Source organism: Hirundo rustica, chromosome W, assembly GCF_015227805.2.
Source record: "Hirundo rustica isolate bHirRus1 chromosome W, bHirRus1.pri.v3, whole genome shotgun sequence".
In the NCBI taxonomy this organism is placed as follows: Eukaryota; Metazoa; Chordata; class Aves; order Passeriformes; family Hirundinidae; genus Hirundo; species Hirundo rustica.
This window is the reverse complement of record NC_053487.1, coordinates 12,532,592-12,548,800: the sequence shown is the minus strand read 5'-3', so window position 1 is coordinate 12,548,800 and position 16,209 is coordinate 12,532,592. Positions and strand designations below refer to the sequence as shown.

Sequence of the window (16,209 nt, the reverse complement as noted above, 5' to 3'; positions counted from 1 at the left end):
TCAGGGCTTCTGTCAGATAGACAGATGGTATCAGAGCCTGCAGACTTGGCTAAAGCAACCCAGACATTCGTCTTTGGTTGACTTACAGGTAAAGCTTGACTACAAAAACTAAAACAAAAGAACAAAAGTAACATGCATGCGCGCAAATGATAAAACTCTAGTCTTTTCTTGGGCTGCTTTTGGCGGATCATCTTCTCCTGATGATTCTGCGCAGCTCAGGTCTGGGTGCTTGCTTCTTGGTTTGCAGCAGCACTGGCTGATGTGGGGGTCTCAGCGGGCTTAGATGTGTGGTACAGCTTCACGTTCTTCACTGGGACCCACTTGAGTCCTCTGTAGGCACATGCAAACCTTTTCCCCCTTGTCATAGGATTATATGGTCTTTCTAACTGCCTTGATTCTAAATTTTTAATTGAAACTGGGGGGTGTTCTTTCAGTTTTACCTTTTTATTGTTCAAGAAGTGTCTGTAAATATGAGGATCAGGCTCTTTTGCAGAGCTGTTCAGAAAATTATAAACATACAGGGCTTTCCCCCTTTTCTCTTGACTTAAAATATGTTTTATGGTTTGGTGTGTTCTTTCTAGGGTATTTTTCAGCAGTTCTTTAAAATATGAAGAGCAGATGCCACTGTCCTTTATCACTTTTCGCAATTCTTTCATGTCCTGAGATGGGATAGGTGTCCATGTTGTGGGACCTCTGGCTTGCTGGCTGAATATCACAGGCATGGCTAGAGGATTTAAATTTTCTTCTTTGCAAATTTCTCGTGTGACTTCATGCCAGTCTGTCAGTTGAAGGTCATCAGAACATTTCTGGGGACCTTCCAAAATCAGGATAGGTGGTGGTGGATGTTCAGATTTGAGAGGGTTGGCAGCTGCAAGGGCAAAACAGTTCTCTGTCTGTCCTGTATTTGTTAAAGTGGCTGTCACATTCCATGCTCCCCCTTCTCGTTGTATGGTTTGTGTGCCAAGCTGTGGTATTGTCATGCTTGGGCACGATGCAGGAGGCAGAGGCAGGAACACAGAAGGCAGAGAGCCTGTCAGTGAAGACATCTGAGAAGATCTTGGAGCCACGGGAGGATTCGTCAGGCATGAAGCTGTTACTGTAGCATGTAGGTCCCGTGGTGGAACAGACGTGGAAGGATACATATAAGTCGCTGTAGAATCATGTTGCTGTTGTGCTGTGAAGGGCAGCTGAAGGCTGCGGTTGTGCCAAAACTGCTGGTGGCTGTTGTGTCGGGGGCTGTGCAGAACGCGTGGCAGTGTGGACTATTTGCGATGGCACTGTAACAAGATCCGGCTGAGCGTAGGTTTCTGCATGGGGCGTGCGGGAGCCCGCCTAGCTCAGTCGGTAGAGCATGGGACTCTTAATCCCAGGGTCATGGGTTCGAGCCCCACGTTGGGCACCAATTGTAGAAATTGCTTTGCTGCTGCTGCTCTAGACTCCAGGACGGTGTAGATAAATGTAGACAAGAGATCTCTGAAGTTGGGTTTTAGAAGATGATGCTTATTGTAAGGGATATGGGGCCTTGCTCGGAGCCGCCAGGCTGCAGCTCGTGACAAGGCCTAGGAAGGTGGGGGAAGGGAGAGGTTGGGAGTGGGGGAGAGCAAAAAGCAAAGAGCAAAGAGGACCTCCCACCCTTGAAGCCCCCAGATAAGGGGTCTCAAGGTGGGCTGGAACAGGGCTTGGGCCAATGGGGTTACAGATACCTGATACTTCAGGGGAGGGGTACAGGTGTGGGATGAACCATTGGGGGGTGAGACAGAACATTCCATTTGACCTGGGTCTGGCTGCAGGTAACCTTCAGCTGGTCACATAACTGTTTTCCCAGACATCCAGTAGCTAGGACACCTCAAACATCAAAACTTACTTTCAATTCTATCTCACCTACAGGTTTCTCATTCTCAGAATAGAGGCAATCATATTTATAGGGCTTTTTGGCTTCATCCTCCCCAACACCAAACCACTGTGCAGAGGCTTGTACGGCAAAACTCCATGCCAATGATCAGCCTTTGCCAAGTTCGAGAAACGGGAAGCTGAGCGCTCAGGGGAAACGCGCATGGACACAAAAACTTCCCCAGGTCCCGATGCCAAGGCAGGCCTGCTTAGCCAGCTTGCAGCCAGCACCCATGGCTCAGCCGGAGTTGATGTCTGCACGGCAGCAACAGTCATCTTAGACTCTTGCAAGGTACACAAAGTTCCCCTGGATGCCTTTGGACCCCCGGGTGAGGGCAAAAGTGCCTTCCTCGTAGGGAGGTCTAGTGCCACCCTTCAGGGTATCATTGTCCATCTCAGACTTATTGATGTGGATTTTACAGGACAAATTTGTGCCATGGTTTCCACACCCACCCCCCTGTCACTATCCCCGAAAAAACTCACATTGCTCAACTTGTGCCTTTTAAGTCTTCTGTTTCTAGGACAGAGGACCGGTGTCAAGGGGACGGCTGCTTCGGATCTACCAGCCCACCTCGAGTTCTCTGGACTGCAATCCCGTCTGACAGATGTCCTGAAATGTGGTGTACTCTGTGCCTCCCCAGTGCCACCCCATCAGAAATTCACCTTCAAGGCCGGATTGACATGGACGCGCATGTGACCATCCTCTCCTTTTCTGTGTGGCCTCCACAGTGGCCTCTGGATCCTGTGGAGTCGCCTGTCGCAGGATTGGGTGGAACAGTGCAATGCTTCGTGAGACAGCAGCCTGTGCTAATCATGAACTCAGAGGGACAGTCAGCTATGGTTTGGCCTTATGTCACTGAGGCTATTGCCAACCTCTGGGGGCGGGATGTACTGGCAGCTTGGGGAGTACGGATTGGGATGGATTTTTGATGGGGGCCACTGTGATGAACGGCCTACAGTGTCTATGCCTCCTTTACGGTGGCTGGTGGACAAACCCATCTGGGAGAACCAGTGGCCCCTCCCTGAAGAAAAACGCCCTTCGAGAATTGGTTCAGGAGCAATTGGACCAGGGTCATCTTGAGTTTTCTACCAGTCCCTGGAACACTCCTGTCTTGTGCATCAAAATGAAATCTGGGAAATGGAGGTTGTTACAAGACCTCTGGAAAGTTAATGCCGTGATGGAAAGCATGGGGATGCTGCAACCTGGTGTGATATATGTCCTAAAGTTAATTCGTGTTAAATGTTATAATATGTAATTCATTCTCTGTAAGATGTAAGTTTTATTTCTAATCGAGTATACAACGGGTTAACTGGGACTGAAACAGCACAAAGGGGGACACAAGGAATTCTTTTGCTAAAAGATTGCACGGGAGGGACATGAGAAAACTATGCCAAGAATTACACGAAAAGGGACACGAGAAAACTTCTGCCGGGAATCGTTAGAAGAGAACAAAAACGACGGAAAAGGGAGATGGAGAACCCGGAGAACTGAATGATTACATCAGATCGATATCTTATCCGTCCCCGCCTGACATTAACATCTCTACACCGTATCCAGACACAGCAATTAAGACATTGTTCTCCAGCGCAAATCCATTCAACCCCACCAGAACCCGAACATGAATATCTAATGAAGCTACCTCGGAAGGGGGAGTCTTGGAGTCCTGATTTTCCCTCAGCGAACCAGTGTATAAAAATCGACCGCCTCAGACCAAAAATGTGAACTTGAGGGGTGACATACTGACAGAGTGTGTTACCGTGTTCACCCAGCGCCAAAGCCCCGGGGTTCGACGCTGTCCTTTTAATTGTGGCTATCGGAGACTGTTATTTTGTCTCAAAATAAAATTCTAAATTTTGATTTACTGAATTTGGTCTATCGTATTTATTACACTGGTATGCCATCACCCACCATGCTTCCTGCAGATTGGCCAGTTCTCATCACTGATCTGAAGGATTGTTTCTTTACAATTCCTTTGCACCCTGATGATAAACCTAAATTTGCCTTCACAGTGCCAGCAATTAACAGTGCTGAACCTGCACAGAGATATCAATGGAGTTTTGCTGCAGGGCATGCAAAATTCGCCGGCCATCTGCCAATGGTATGTGGCCCTGGCCTTGTCTGGAGTTCGTAAGCAATTTCCTGATGCCCATTTCTATCATTATATGGATGATATCCTGGTGGCAGCATTCACTCAGGATGGACTGCTGAGGATACAGCCTCAGCTGCTCAATGCTTTGCGTTCTTATGGGCTGCAGGTGTCTCCAGAGAAGGTTCAACAGCAACCTCCTTGGAAGTATTCGGGAGTCAAAATTTTGGAACAGACAATTCAACACCAAGAGGTGCAATTTGTGCATTCTGTTAAGACACTGAATGATGCACAGAAATTGAAGGGTGTCATTACTTGGTTATGTCCGTATTTGGGACTGACCATTACACAACTGTCTCCACTGTTTGATCTATTAAAGGGGGATTCTGATTTGAAGTCACCTCGCACATTAACCCCTGAGGCAGGATGAGTGCTGGAGGAGGTTCAGCAAGCTGTTTCTGCTTGCCAAGTTTATCGAATTGACCCCTCCGTTGATGTCACTGTTTTCATTACCACTCCAGACTTACATCCTACAGGCATCATTGGCCAATGGAGTGACAAATGGTCTGATTCCTTGCACATTTTGGAATGGGTCTTTTTGCCCCATCAGCCACAAAAGATGGCATCCACATTATTTTAATTAATTTCTCTCCTGATAATCAAATGCTGGCAACAGTGTTTGCAATTGATGGGAGCAAATCCCACAAAGATCATACTCCCAGTACAGCGGGAAGACTTTGGAGCTTTGCAAACAGTGTTTCTCTGCAAAGTGCTCTAGAAAACTTCTCAGGGCGGATCACTTATCATCTGCCCAGCCACAAGCTACTGCAGGTGGTGAAATTAACTAATTTTTCTTTATGGCCCAAACATAGTCGGGAGCCGGTGCAAGGACCCACCGTCTTTACTGGCGGTTCGGGAAGAACAGGAAAAGCCATTGTTACTTGGCAGGATGGATCTGAGTGGCAGGAGCTGGAAGGTCATGAGACTGGCTCAGCCCAATTGCTTGAATTGAGGGCTGCTGTCATGGCATTTGAGTGATTTTCCCTGGAACCTTTCAATTTGGTCATGGATTCTGCCTATGTGGCAGACATAGCCCAGCAATTGGGTTATTCACTTTTGAAAAAAGTCAGCAGTACTACTTTATTTCATTTGCTGAAAACTTTGTGGTGTGCCATAGGGGCCTGTCTTGGTTTGAAAAACAGGTATCTGCTAGGGAGAGGCGGGCTTCTCTAGGAATGGGGAATTCCAATCCCTTCCCTCTAAGTTATTATAATTTAGAAGATTAAAAAGGCTTTTCAGTCAGAGCTATGGGGAAAGGAATAACAGTCCTTTACTAGTAAATATAACAGGCTAAACAAAAAACAACAGCAATAATAATAATAATAAACAGAACTAAGAACCTTGAGGGGCTTTGTCTCACAAGCCCCAGACAGTCTGATTTCTTGGGACCCCGAGAGCACTAAGCCAAAATGGTGGAAAAACTCTGGGGCTGATGACTGGAAATGGTGGGTTGTCCCGGCAGGCAGGGGGGTGTCCCTGCAGGCAAAGTGAGCAGTGCTGAAGAAGCCGCGATGGCTGGACGGGGCTGACACAGCTCCAGCAGGGCAGGCGAGGGGCTCCAAATTCCTGGGTGCTCCAGCAGATGATAGAATTCCCAGGACCAGACTCTCCATTAAGAGTGGACTCCTCACGCAGCCAGCAGTCACCCGACCGTCCCCTCCAAAACCGACTGTCCTCTCTGTAACTGGGAGCAGAAGAAACCACCCTCAGCTCCCGGAGACCCCAAGCCTTTTCCTCCCCCCCAAACTAAGTGATCTACTTCTTTTGTGTGGGTCAAGTACCCTTTAAGCATCAGTATTTAGTCTCGTAGCAACTTATGGGGGGGAAAATTCTATAAGAAAACTTAACCTCCAACATTATCCACCCCGAATTTTTTCCCCATACCAATGCATTATATTGAATTTAAACCTTTAAATAATATACATATATACATGCAAATATGGATACAGACACAGTCACAGTGTTCACTGAAAAACAAGGTCCTCTTGAGGTATGCATCGGGTCTCTCCATCCTTTTGCATCACCCACCATGTGCAGCCAGGTCCCTGAGCAAAAACAACCCCACGGGTGGGAATGTCTTTGCTGGAGGCAGAATTAATCCAAACAGTTTTTCCCAGCATACCCCTCATGTGTACTACTGGAACCTTATCTCTATCTCTTGTTCTCAGGGGCTCAGATTGTGTGGGGCCTGCTCAGTGGGTGGAACCTCAAGTGTTCACTAACCAGGAGACCTTTGCTAAATTAATCTCCCAGTTCTTGAAAGTCCCCCCACCCAGTGCCTTCAAGGTGGTTTTAAGCAGGCCATTGCACTGTTCAACTTTCCCAGCTGCTGTCACATGATAAGGAATATGGTACACCCACTCAATGCCATGTTCTCTAGCCCAGGTGTTTATAAGGCTGTTCTTGAAATGAGTCCCATTGTTGGACTCAATCCTCTCATGGGTACCATGTCTCCACAGGATTTGCTTTTCAAGGCCGAGGATGGTGTTCCAGGCAGTAGCGTGGGGCACAGGGTAAGTCTCCAACCGTCCAGTGGTGGCTTCCACCATGGTCAGCACATAGCACTTGCCTTGGCGGGTTTGGGGAAGGGTGATGTAGTCAATCTGCCAGGCCTCCCCATACTTATACTTGGACCATCGCCCGCCATACCACAGGGGCTTCACCCGCTTGGCCTGCTGTTACCTCCGCTGAGGCGTAGCGACCTGGTTCAGGAACGACACGGCAGCCACACCCAGGCTGCTCGGTCCATCAGCTCACAGACACCAGTGTGGTGGACGGCTAATGGCGTTTATTAACTGGTTACATGGAGTTATAAAACCTCTGTTTGCTACATCACTTCCGCCTGCTTACGTTACAAGTTAGGTATTGCTTACCTTATCAAGGACACTAACCAACTAAGAGTTGAGGGAGGGGTTCTGTCTGCCCGTACAACGCGATATCTTCCGACCGCCTGTCCCTAATCTCCCACATTTCCCCCCCCTCCCATGACTAAGTATAAAAGTATAAAAGTATAAATGTTATAAAAATATAAATGTCATAAAAATACAAAAGCTGTTAAAGTTAGTATAATAGGATACAAAAATGGTATAAAATGTTAGTAACAAGCGCACTTCACGGTAATTGCATGCGTTCGACAAATAGGATGTTGACTTTCTCTAAACGTCTTCTAACAAACGACACTAACTTGTTCAAAATGCAAGGCCCAAAAATCAGTGTCAGGAGTATCATGGTGAGAGGGCCTATTAGGGTGGGAACAAGGGTGGCTAGCCATGGGGACTGATTGAACCATGACTCGAACCATCCCTGTTGGGCCTCTCTCTCTCTCTTTCTCTGGGCCAGTCTTCCTCTCAGTTCGGCCATGGAGTCTCGCACGACTCCGGTATGGTCTGCATAAAAACAGCATTCTTCTCTCAAGGCGGCACACAGGCCTCCTTGCTGCATGAGCAAGAGGTCCAGTCCTCGCCTGTTCTGCAGGACGACTTCCGAAAGCGAGGAGATAGATCTTTCCAGAGAGGAGATGGATTTTTCAATTCTCAGTAAGTCTTCGTCAATTGTCATTTGCAGCTGAGAAAGTCTTTGATGTTGGGTCACGAGAGCTGAAACACCTGTGGCTGTGCCAGTGGCTTCTAGGCCAAGGAGCATTGCAATGGTTATACCTGTCATTACTTCTCTTTTGCGGAGCAGGATGGTTTCTTCTAAAAAGCGATACATTTCTTCTTCTTGGTGATACAGGACTCTAGGAACAATCAGAACTTGGACACAAAAGTCAGCAAGGTTATTGAATTTGCTAAGGTACACACAGGGAGTTATTCTGATTTGTTGACAGACCCACATTCCTGATAGGAACGGAACTGCCCACTTATCAGTCTTTTGACTAGGTTGGATGAACTCAGTACAGATATTTCCCATCTGCTTTGCTACGGTTACACTGCCAAAGCATTTGCCTCGGCTTGTGACTTGACTCAGGGTAATTTCTCTCCGGGGGGTGTCCCACTTACAGTTGTGTGGATTGTTTGCTGCAGAGTATTCAAAAGGAGCATCAAGGGCGACACCCTCATAAAAAGGAGGTTCTGCATTATAACATAACCAGCATGATTTTGTAAAGTTCGGATTGGATTGGTTCAATGACAAAAAGGTAGCATTTAACACACTAAGAAACAGATTGTAAGGATCTGACTTAGGTTTTTGGTAGATAGCTAAAGGACTGAATGAGGAGGAGGTGCTAGGTGTGGCTTCCCTCTTGTGTCTGCGTGCTGCGAGATTCTGATAGGGTTTGAATGACTGGGGCACTGAAGGTGGGAGTCTGATAATTTGCATGTTTGCCCAATTTAAATGCCTGGCTGCATTTAAAGCATGCCATTTTTATCTTCTTCCAGTCTGTGAGGGAAGTTTGTTCTGACTTCCCCTCAGCCCAAGTAGAAACATTGTTGTTACTGATTTTATATACTGTTACTTCTTCTTTGTCAGAGCCGGAGTCAGAGCCGGCAGCAGAGGACCGGCTGTCCCAGTCCCAGCTGAAGTCCGAGTCAGAGCCGGAAGTCAACTGACTGGCTGCTTCTGGGCTCCGGAGCCTTTTGGTCGGGCTCCGACCCCACCCCTTTCCCTCAGGGCTGGGCCGCCCTTTCCCTCTTGGCCCCCGCCCCTTTCCCTCAGGGCTGAGCCACTCCTTCCCCCTGGGCCTCCGCCCCTTTCCCTCAGGGCTGGGCCACTCCTTCCCCCTGGGCCTCCGCCCCTTTCTCTCAGGGCTGGGCCGTCCCTTCCCTCTTGGCCCCCGCCCCTTTCTCTCTGGGCTGAGCCGCCCCCTGCACCTGCGCTCCCCCCGCCTCCTACTGTGGGAGCTTCTTGCCTTAGAAAAACGTACTTTTTGGCAAAGATTAGCTTCAGCTCTCTCTTTGCGCTCTCCTCCCTTTTTCTGCTCGTGCGCCCCCGCGTTAGCAAATGAGCTCTCTTTGTTTTCAGCGCTATCAGTGAGCGATCTTGAGCTTGGAGGCTTTGAAGCGAGCTCTTGATTTCCTGAGCCTATGCATTCGGCCGAACTGACTTCATCAACACTGAGCATTATCACTAACATTCAGAGTACATTTTTTACACTCTGAAAATTCTCAACAACAGTTCCCTCTGAGAAAGTTTGCGTTGCTGCTGCGATACCTAATTGGGGGGAAATCTTTAAACAATTTCAGGCAGCTCTCCAGGTGTCCTGTTCATGCAAGGCCTTCTGTAAAGATTTTACGACCCTTCCCCATGCTTTCAGATTTTTCCCCGAGCTGGAAGACATTGTGTCTTCGGCAAGAGCTTTAGTACATTGATCCCAAACATCTGGGTGGAGGATATCCACCAGTCTATCAATAATACTAAGTTGCAAAAGCCTCGTCACTGCGAGGGTAAAATCTTTTGCTTTACAATCAATTCCCCACTGCTTATGAATCTGAGAAACGACCTTCACGAGAGCTTCCATCCTCTGCGTGGGTCCGGAGGCGTCCCTCCCGCCGAGCTGGACCAGCCGCTCGGCCGTCGTTCACCCGTCCGGGCGACTCCCGTTCTCCCGGGCAACTCCCGGGGTTTCGGCACCACTTGTTACCTCCGCTGAGGCGTAGCGACCTGGTTCAGGAACGACACGGCAGCCACACCCAGGCTGCTCGGTCCATCAGCTCACAGACACCAGTGTGGTGGACGGCTAATGGCGTTTATTAACTGGTTACATGGAGTTATAAAACCTCTGTTTGCTACATCACATCCGTCTGCTTACGTTACAAGTTAGGTATTGCTTACCTTATCAAGGACACTAACCAACTAAGAGTTGAGGGAGGGGTTCTGTCTGCCCATACAACGCGATATCTTCCGACCGCCTGTCCCTAATCTCCGACAGCCTGCTTGATGGCAGCACACGTCTCACAGTCATGGATAACCTGAGAAATACTGTCCATAGTTAGATCCACCCCTCGGTCTTGTGCCCACTTATAGGTGGCATCTCTGCCCTGATGACCTGAGGCATCATGGGCCCATCGAGCTAGGAACAACTCTCCCTTGTGTTGCCAATCTAAGTCTATCTTTGACACCTCTATCTTTGCAGCTTGATCTACCTGCTCGTTGTTTTGGTGCTCCTCATTAGCCCGACTCTTGGGGACATGGGCATCTACATGGCGGACTTTTACAGGTAGCTTCTCTACCCAAGTGGCAATGTCCTTCCACTCATCTGCAGCCCAGATTGGCTTTCCCCTACGCTGCCAGTTGGCCTTTTTCCACCTGTCCAGCCAACCCCACAGAGCATTGGCCACCATCCACGAATCAGTGTAGAGGTAGAGCTTTGGCCACTTCTCTCTTTCAGCAATGTCCAGGGCCAGTTGAACAGCTTTGAGTTCAGCAAGTTGGCTTGACCCACCTTCTCCTTCAGTGGCTTGTGCAACCTGTCGTGTAGGCCTCCATACGGCTGCTTTCCACTTCCGGTTCATCCCTATGATGTGGCAGGAACCATCAGTGAAAAGAGTGTAGCATGTTTCTTCTGCTGGCAGTTGGTTGTATGGTGGACCTTCTTCAGCACATGTCACTTGTTCCTGCTCCTCTTCATCCATGAGACCAAAGTTTTCACCTTCCGGCCAGTTTGTAATTATCTCCAAAATCCCAGGGCGATTTGGGTTTCCAATGCGGGCGCGCTGAGTGATGAGGGCAATCCATTTGCTCCATGTGGCGTCGGTGGCATGATGGGTGGAGGGAACCTTTCCTTTAAACATCCACCCCAGCACCGGTAGTCGGGGTGCCAGGAGGAGTTGTGCTTCTGTGCCAGTCACCTCTGAGGCAGCTTGAACTCCTTCATAGGCAGCCAAGATTTCCTTCTCGGTTGGAGTGTAGTTGGCTTCGGACCCGCTGTAGCTTTGGCTCCAGAATCCCAGTGGTCGGCCCCGAGTCTCCCCCAGCACCTTCTGCCAAAGACTCCAGGACAGGCCATTGTTCCCAGCTGCAGAGTAGAGCATGTTCTTCCCCTCTGGTCCCATCCTGACTGGGCTAAGGGCAACCGCATGAGCGATCTCCTGCTTGATTTGGGAAAAGGCTTGTTGCTGTTCAGGGCATCAGTGGAAATCATTCTTCTTGTGGGTAACCAGGTAGAGAGGGCTCACAATCTGGCTGTACTCAGGAATGTGCATCCTCCAGAAACCTATGGCGCCTAGGAAAGCTTGTGTTTCCTTCTGGCTGGTCAGTGGGGACATTGTGGTGATCTTATTGATGACCTCAGTGGGGATCTGCCGCCGTCCATCTTGCCACTTTACTCCCAGGAACTGGATCTCTCGGGCAGGTCCCTTGACCTTGCTCTGCTTGATGGCAAAACCAGCTTCCAGGAGAATGTGGATGATCTTCTCTCCTTCCTCAAACAATTCCATTGCTGTGTTCCCCCACACAATGATGTCATCGATGTACTGTAGGTGCTCCGGAGCCTCACCCTTTTCCAGTACAACCTGGATCAGTCCATGGCAGATGGTGGGGCTGTGTTTCCACCCCTGGGGCAGTCAGTTCCAGGTGTACTGCACACCCCTCCAGGTGAAAGCAAACTGAGGCCTGCATTCTGCAGCCAGAGGAATGGAGAAAAATGCACTAGCAATGTCAATTGTGGCATACCATTTTGCTGCCTTGGACTCCAGCTCGTACTGGAGTTCCAGCATGTCTGGCACAGCAGCACTCAATGGTGGAGTCACTTTGTTCAAGGCACGGTAGTCCACAGTCAATCTCCATTCTCCGTCAGACTTGCGCACAGGCCAGATGGGGCTGTTGAAGGGTGAGTGGGTTTTGCTGACCACCCCTTTGGTCTCCAGCTCACGGATCATCTTGTGGATGGGGATCACGGCATCCCGATTTGTCCGATACTGTCGGCGGTGCACCGTCGAAGTGGCAACTGGAACTCATTGCTCTTCTACCTTTAAGAGTCCTACTGCAGATGGGTTCTCTGACATTCTAGGCAAGCTATTTAATTTTTTAATGCCCTCTGCCTCCACAGCTGCTATTCCAAAAGCCCACCTGAGTCCTTTAGAGTCTTTGTAATAACCATTATGGAGGAAGTCTATGCCCAAAATACCCGGGGCCCCTGGGCCAGTCACAATTGGATGTTTCTGCCACTCCTTCCCAGTCAGGCTCACCTCGGCTTCCAACAGAGTCAATTCCTGTGATCCCCCCGTCACCCCGGCAATGGAAATAGGTTCTGTCCCCACATATTCTGATGGTATCAGGGTACACTGTGAACCAGTATCAACCAAAGCTTCATATTTCTGTGGCTCTGATGTGCCAGGCCATCGGATCCACACCGTCCAATAGACCCGGTTTTCCCGTGCCTCTCCCTGGCTAGAGGCAGGGCCCCTCTAGCACTGGTCATTATTCCCTTCCTGGGCATACATGGTAGAGGTTCCTTCACAGGGATCTGACATATCCTCACTTCTATAATACCTGGCAGCTTGGTCATGGGATGCTGAGGCTACCTTCATCTTAGTGGCATCCCCTCGGTTCGTGTTTCTCTCCTTGAGCTCACGCACCCGTGCTGCCAGGGCAGAAGTGGGTTTCCCATCCCACCTTCCCATGTCTTCTCCATGGTCACGCAGAAAGTACCACAGGTCAGCTCGTGGGGTGTACCCTCTCTCTCTAGCTGGCGGACCTTGAGCTCTGACTCTGGGGCCTGTAACTCGCACCAGTGCCACACGGGAATTGTTCCTCCTCATCTCCTCCCTCACCTCCCTTATCTCCTCTCTGAGTTCCTTAACCACGGCAGAGTCCTGAGCCTGCATTGGGCCACTGATCATACTCTCATAATTTCTGTGCTTGTTGGCTACAGAACCCACTGTCTCCCGGTTGTTATCGGCATTAATGGTTGCAATGAATGTGACGTATTGAGATGGTCCTAAAGTTGCCAGATTCCACAGCATTTGCCCTGTGCACCTGACTTTGTTGGGGTCATTATCATGCTGTCCCCCCCTCCCAAAGAGTCCCTCCAATACTGCCACTTCTCTCAGCTTTTGGATCCCTTCCTCAAGGGTCTTCCAGCGCATTCTATGATGGTGCTCCTGCATTCTGTCTCTGTGGACAAACCTCTCCCGTACACTCATTAAAAGCCGCTCCCAGAGGGAAAGGGGCCCTGGCTCCCTTACGAATACCTGATTCACACCTGAGTCTGGGGTCAAGGGTCCCAAGTTCCTTGCCTCACCACTATCTAGTTGCACGCCTATACCCATAAGGTCCCAGACCCAAAGTAACCAGGTTGTATAAGCCTCACATCCCCATCGTGCAAGATCTTTTTGCAGATTACGGAGACTTTCATATGTCAGGGACTCAGTGATGATCTCCACCTCTGGCTCCCCTGCGGGTTGTGAGGGCCCTCCTTTCTTATCCTTGTTGCCTGGGTGCTCTGATTTCACCTTATACTTCTTTGTTTCCACAGGGGCCACTGCTGCTGGCTGTGGCTGCCCCTGTGGTTCAGCTGGAACCTGGACGGTTGTAACGTCTGTGGGTTTCACTGCTGCACCATCAGACTCTCCTTTGTCGGGGCAGGGGGAGGGTTTCCTACCACCTGGGGCTAATGAGGCTACTACAGGGGAAATGTACTCCCTCAGCATCTGACCCATCTCACATATCTCCTTCACCCAATCTGGGTGGTTTATTTCTGAGGCAGGCTGTGGGGCAGGGTCAGGCTGTGGGGCAGTATCCTTATTCTCTAGGGTAGGTATAAGGGTAGTTATCCAGGTCAGTCCCCCGTTATCTCTAAATGCTAAACAGAACAGGCATACCAGCAACACCAGCTACTGTATGATATCATTGACATTCAGAGATTTGAACCCTTCAAAAACTGGTGGGGGAGACCCAAAGAGCTGGGTGAAGGGCTGGGAAAAAATTTCCCCCGATGTCATTTCCTCACAGTAGGTACCATTGCTAAAGTAACCCCAAAAACACAGAGTTAGTGTATGATAGCCCTGAATCCATGTGCCTGCCTTCCAGAGGAAATTAAAAAATCCACTAATTCCTCACCTTGTTAACCCATATAGCAAACTGGATGACAGCCACAGTAGCCTTAGTTATAGGACCCATGTTTAGATAAGGGCCCGCAAATGGGAGAAATATGGTCATCACCACATGCCACCCGAACCAGGGTAAGCCAGACCACATGATATCCAGTACACAACAATGTAGGCACTTAAGGACTGTTATTCCTTTTTCTCTCAATGCCTCACCTTTGGGCTCCAAAATCTGTCTAGGTTTGAAAGACAGGTATCTGCTAGGGAGAGGCGGGGCCTCTCTAGGAATGGGGAATTCCGATCCCTTCCCTCCAAGTTATTATAATTTAGAAGATTAAAGTGGCTTTTCAGTCAGAGCTATGGGGGAAAGGAATAGCAGTTCTTTACTAGTAAATATAACAGGACAAACAAACAACAACAACTAAAGCAATAATAATAATAATAATAATAATAATAATAATAATAATAATAATAATAAACAGAACCAAGAACCTCGAGGGGCTTTGTCTCACAAACCCCGGGCAGTCTGATCTTTTGGGACCCTGAGAGCACTAAGCCGAAACGGTGGAAGAACTCCGAGGCTGATGACTGGAAACGGTGGGTGTTCCCAGCAGGCGGGGGGAATGTCCCGGCAGGCAAAATGAGCAGCGCTGAAGAAGCTGCGACGGCTGGACAGGGCTGGCCCAGCTCCAGCAAGGCAGGCGAAGGAGCTCCGAAATTCCTGGGCGCTCCAGCAGATGATTGATGGTGATAGAATTCCCAGGACCGTTAACAGTGGACTCTTCACGCAGCTAGCAGCTGCCCGACTGTTCCTGTCCGATGCTGAGTGCAGGAGGAGGGCACACTCAGCTCCCAGAGCACTGAGCCTTTCCCCCCCCCATACTTAAGCGATTTACCACCCTCACCACTTCTTCTGTGTGGGTTGAGCATCCTCTAAGCATCAATATTTAGTCTCTTAGCAACTTATGGGGGGAAAAATGCTATAGGGAAAGAAGAAAAAAAAAAGAAAACCAAACCTAACCCCCAAAAGTGGGCTAATAGTTTCAAATGTGCAATTTAAAAAATTTAAAGTGAACAAGGCTTTGGATAACTAGATTTGGGGTGTTTCTAATTTTAGAGACTGATGTTGTTGACTGAGGACCTTTTTGGGATTCTGGTGGGTCATTTCCATGACGGCCTGACCTGTCGGGGAGTAGGGGATGCCGGTTTTGTGCTCTACTCCCCATTGCTGCAGGAGGCTTCTGAACTCCTTGGATGTATACGTGGGTCCATTATCAGTTTTTATTGATTTGGGGATGCCCAGAAAGAAGAAAGCCTCTATTAGGTGTTTCATGGCATCACTAGACTTCTCCCCTGTGTGGGCAGAGGCATAGACAGCTCCAGAAAAGGTGTCCACAGATACATGGACACACCTTTGCCTACCAAAGGACATGATGCGTGTCATGTCCGTCTGCCATACGTCACAGCTGTTCAATCCCCTGGGGTTCGCTCCTGCACTTAGGGTTGGGAGTGCGTTTTGCTGACACGAGGGAAATGTTGCCACAATTGCCCGAGCCTGTTCCTGAGTTAGGTGGAACTGGCGGACTAGGCCTGGTGCATTCTGGTGAAAAAGCTGGTGGCTAATCTTTGCTTGTTCAAAGATGTTTGGGAGTGGGGCCATCTCCACAGGCACAGCAAGAGCATCAGCCCTTCTGTTGCCCTCAGCTATGAACCCTGGTAAATCGGTGTGTGATCTGATGTGCATCACATAAAATTGTTGCTCTTGATGGGAGACTAGATTTACTAGTTTTGAGAGCAAGTTGAAAAGTGCAGTGTTGGAGACCTCACTCAGTACAGCTTGCTCAGCTTTGGATACTACACCTGCTACATAGGCCGAATCTGTGACCAAACTGAATGATTCAGGAAACTTTCCAAAAGCTCTAACAACTGCAGCCAACTCAGCTACCTGAGGTGATTCTTTCACCTCAACAATATCTTTCTCCCACTGCTGAGTTTGAGGATCTTTCCAAGTTATTACTGCCTTGTGGGATGCTCTGGATGCATCTGTAAAAACGGTTAGAGCCTTTAAAGGCCTCCTGCTCCGAACACTTTTTAATGACAATTTGAACTGAATTTGTTCTCTGAATAATTTGTGAGCAGGCCGATGAATTGAAATTTGACCTGTGTAACTATCCAGAGCAAACTGCAAA

At 49.0% G+C, this 16,209-nt stretch overlaps 1 non-coding gene across 1 annotated transcript; it reads left to right on the top strand.

Moving 5' to 3' along the window:
- Positions 1-1,326: 1,326 nt before the first annotated feature.
- TRNAK-CUU (transfer RNA lysine (anticodon CUU)) lies at positions 1,327-1,399 on the top strand. Its single transcript has one exon. It is a non-coding gene; the product is annotated as a tRNA-Lys (tRNA).
- Positions 1,400-16,209: the final 14,810 nt, after the last annotated feature.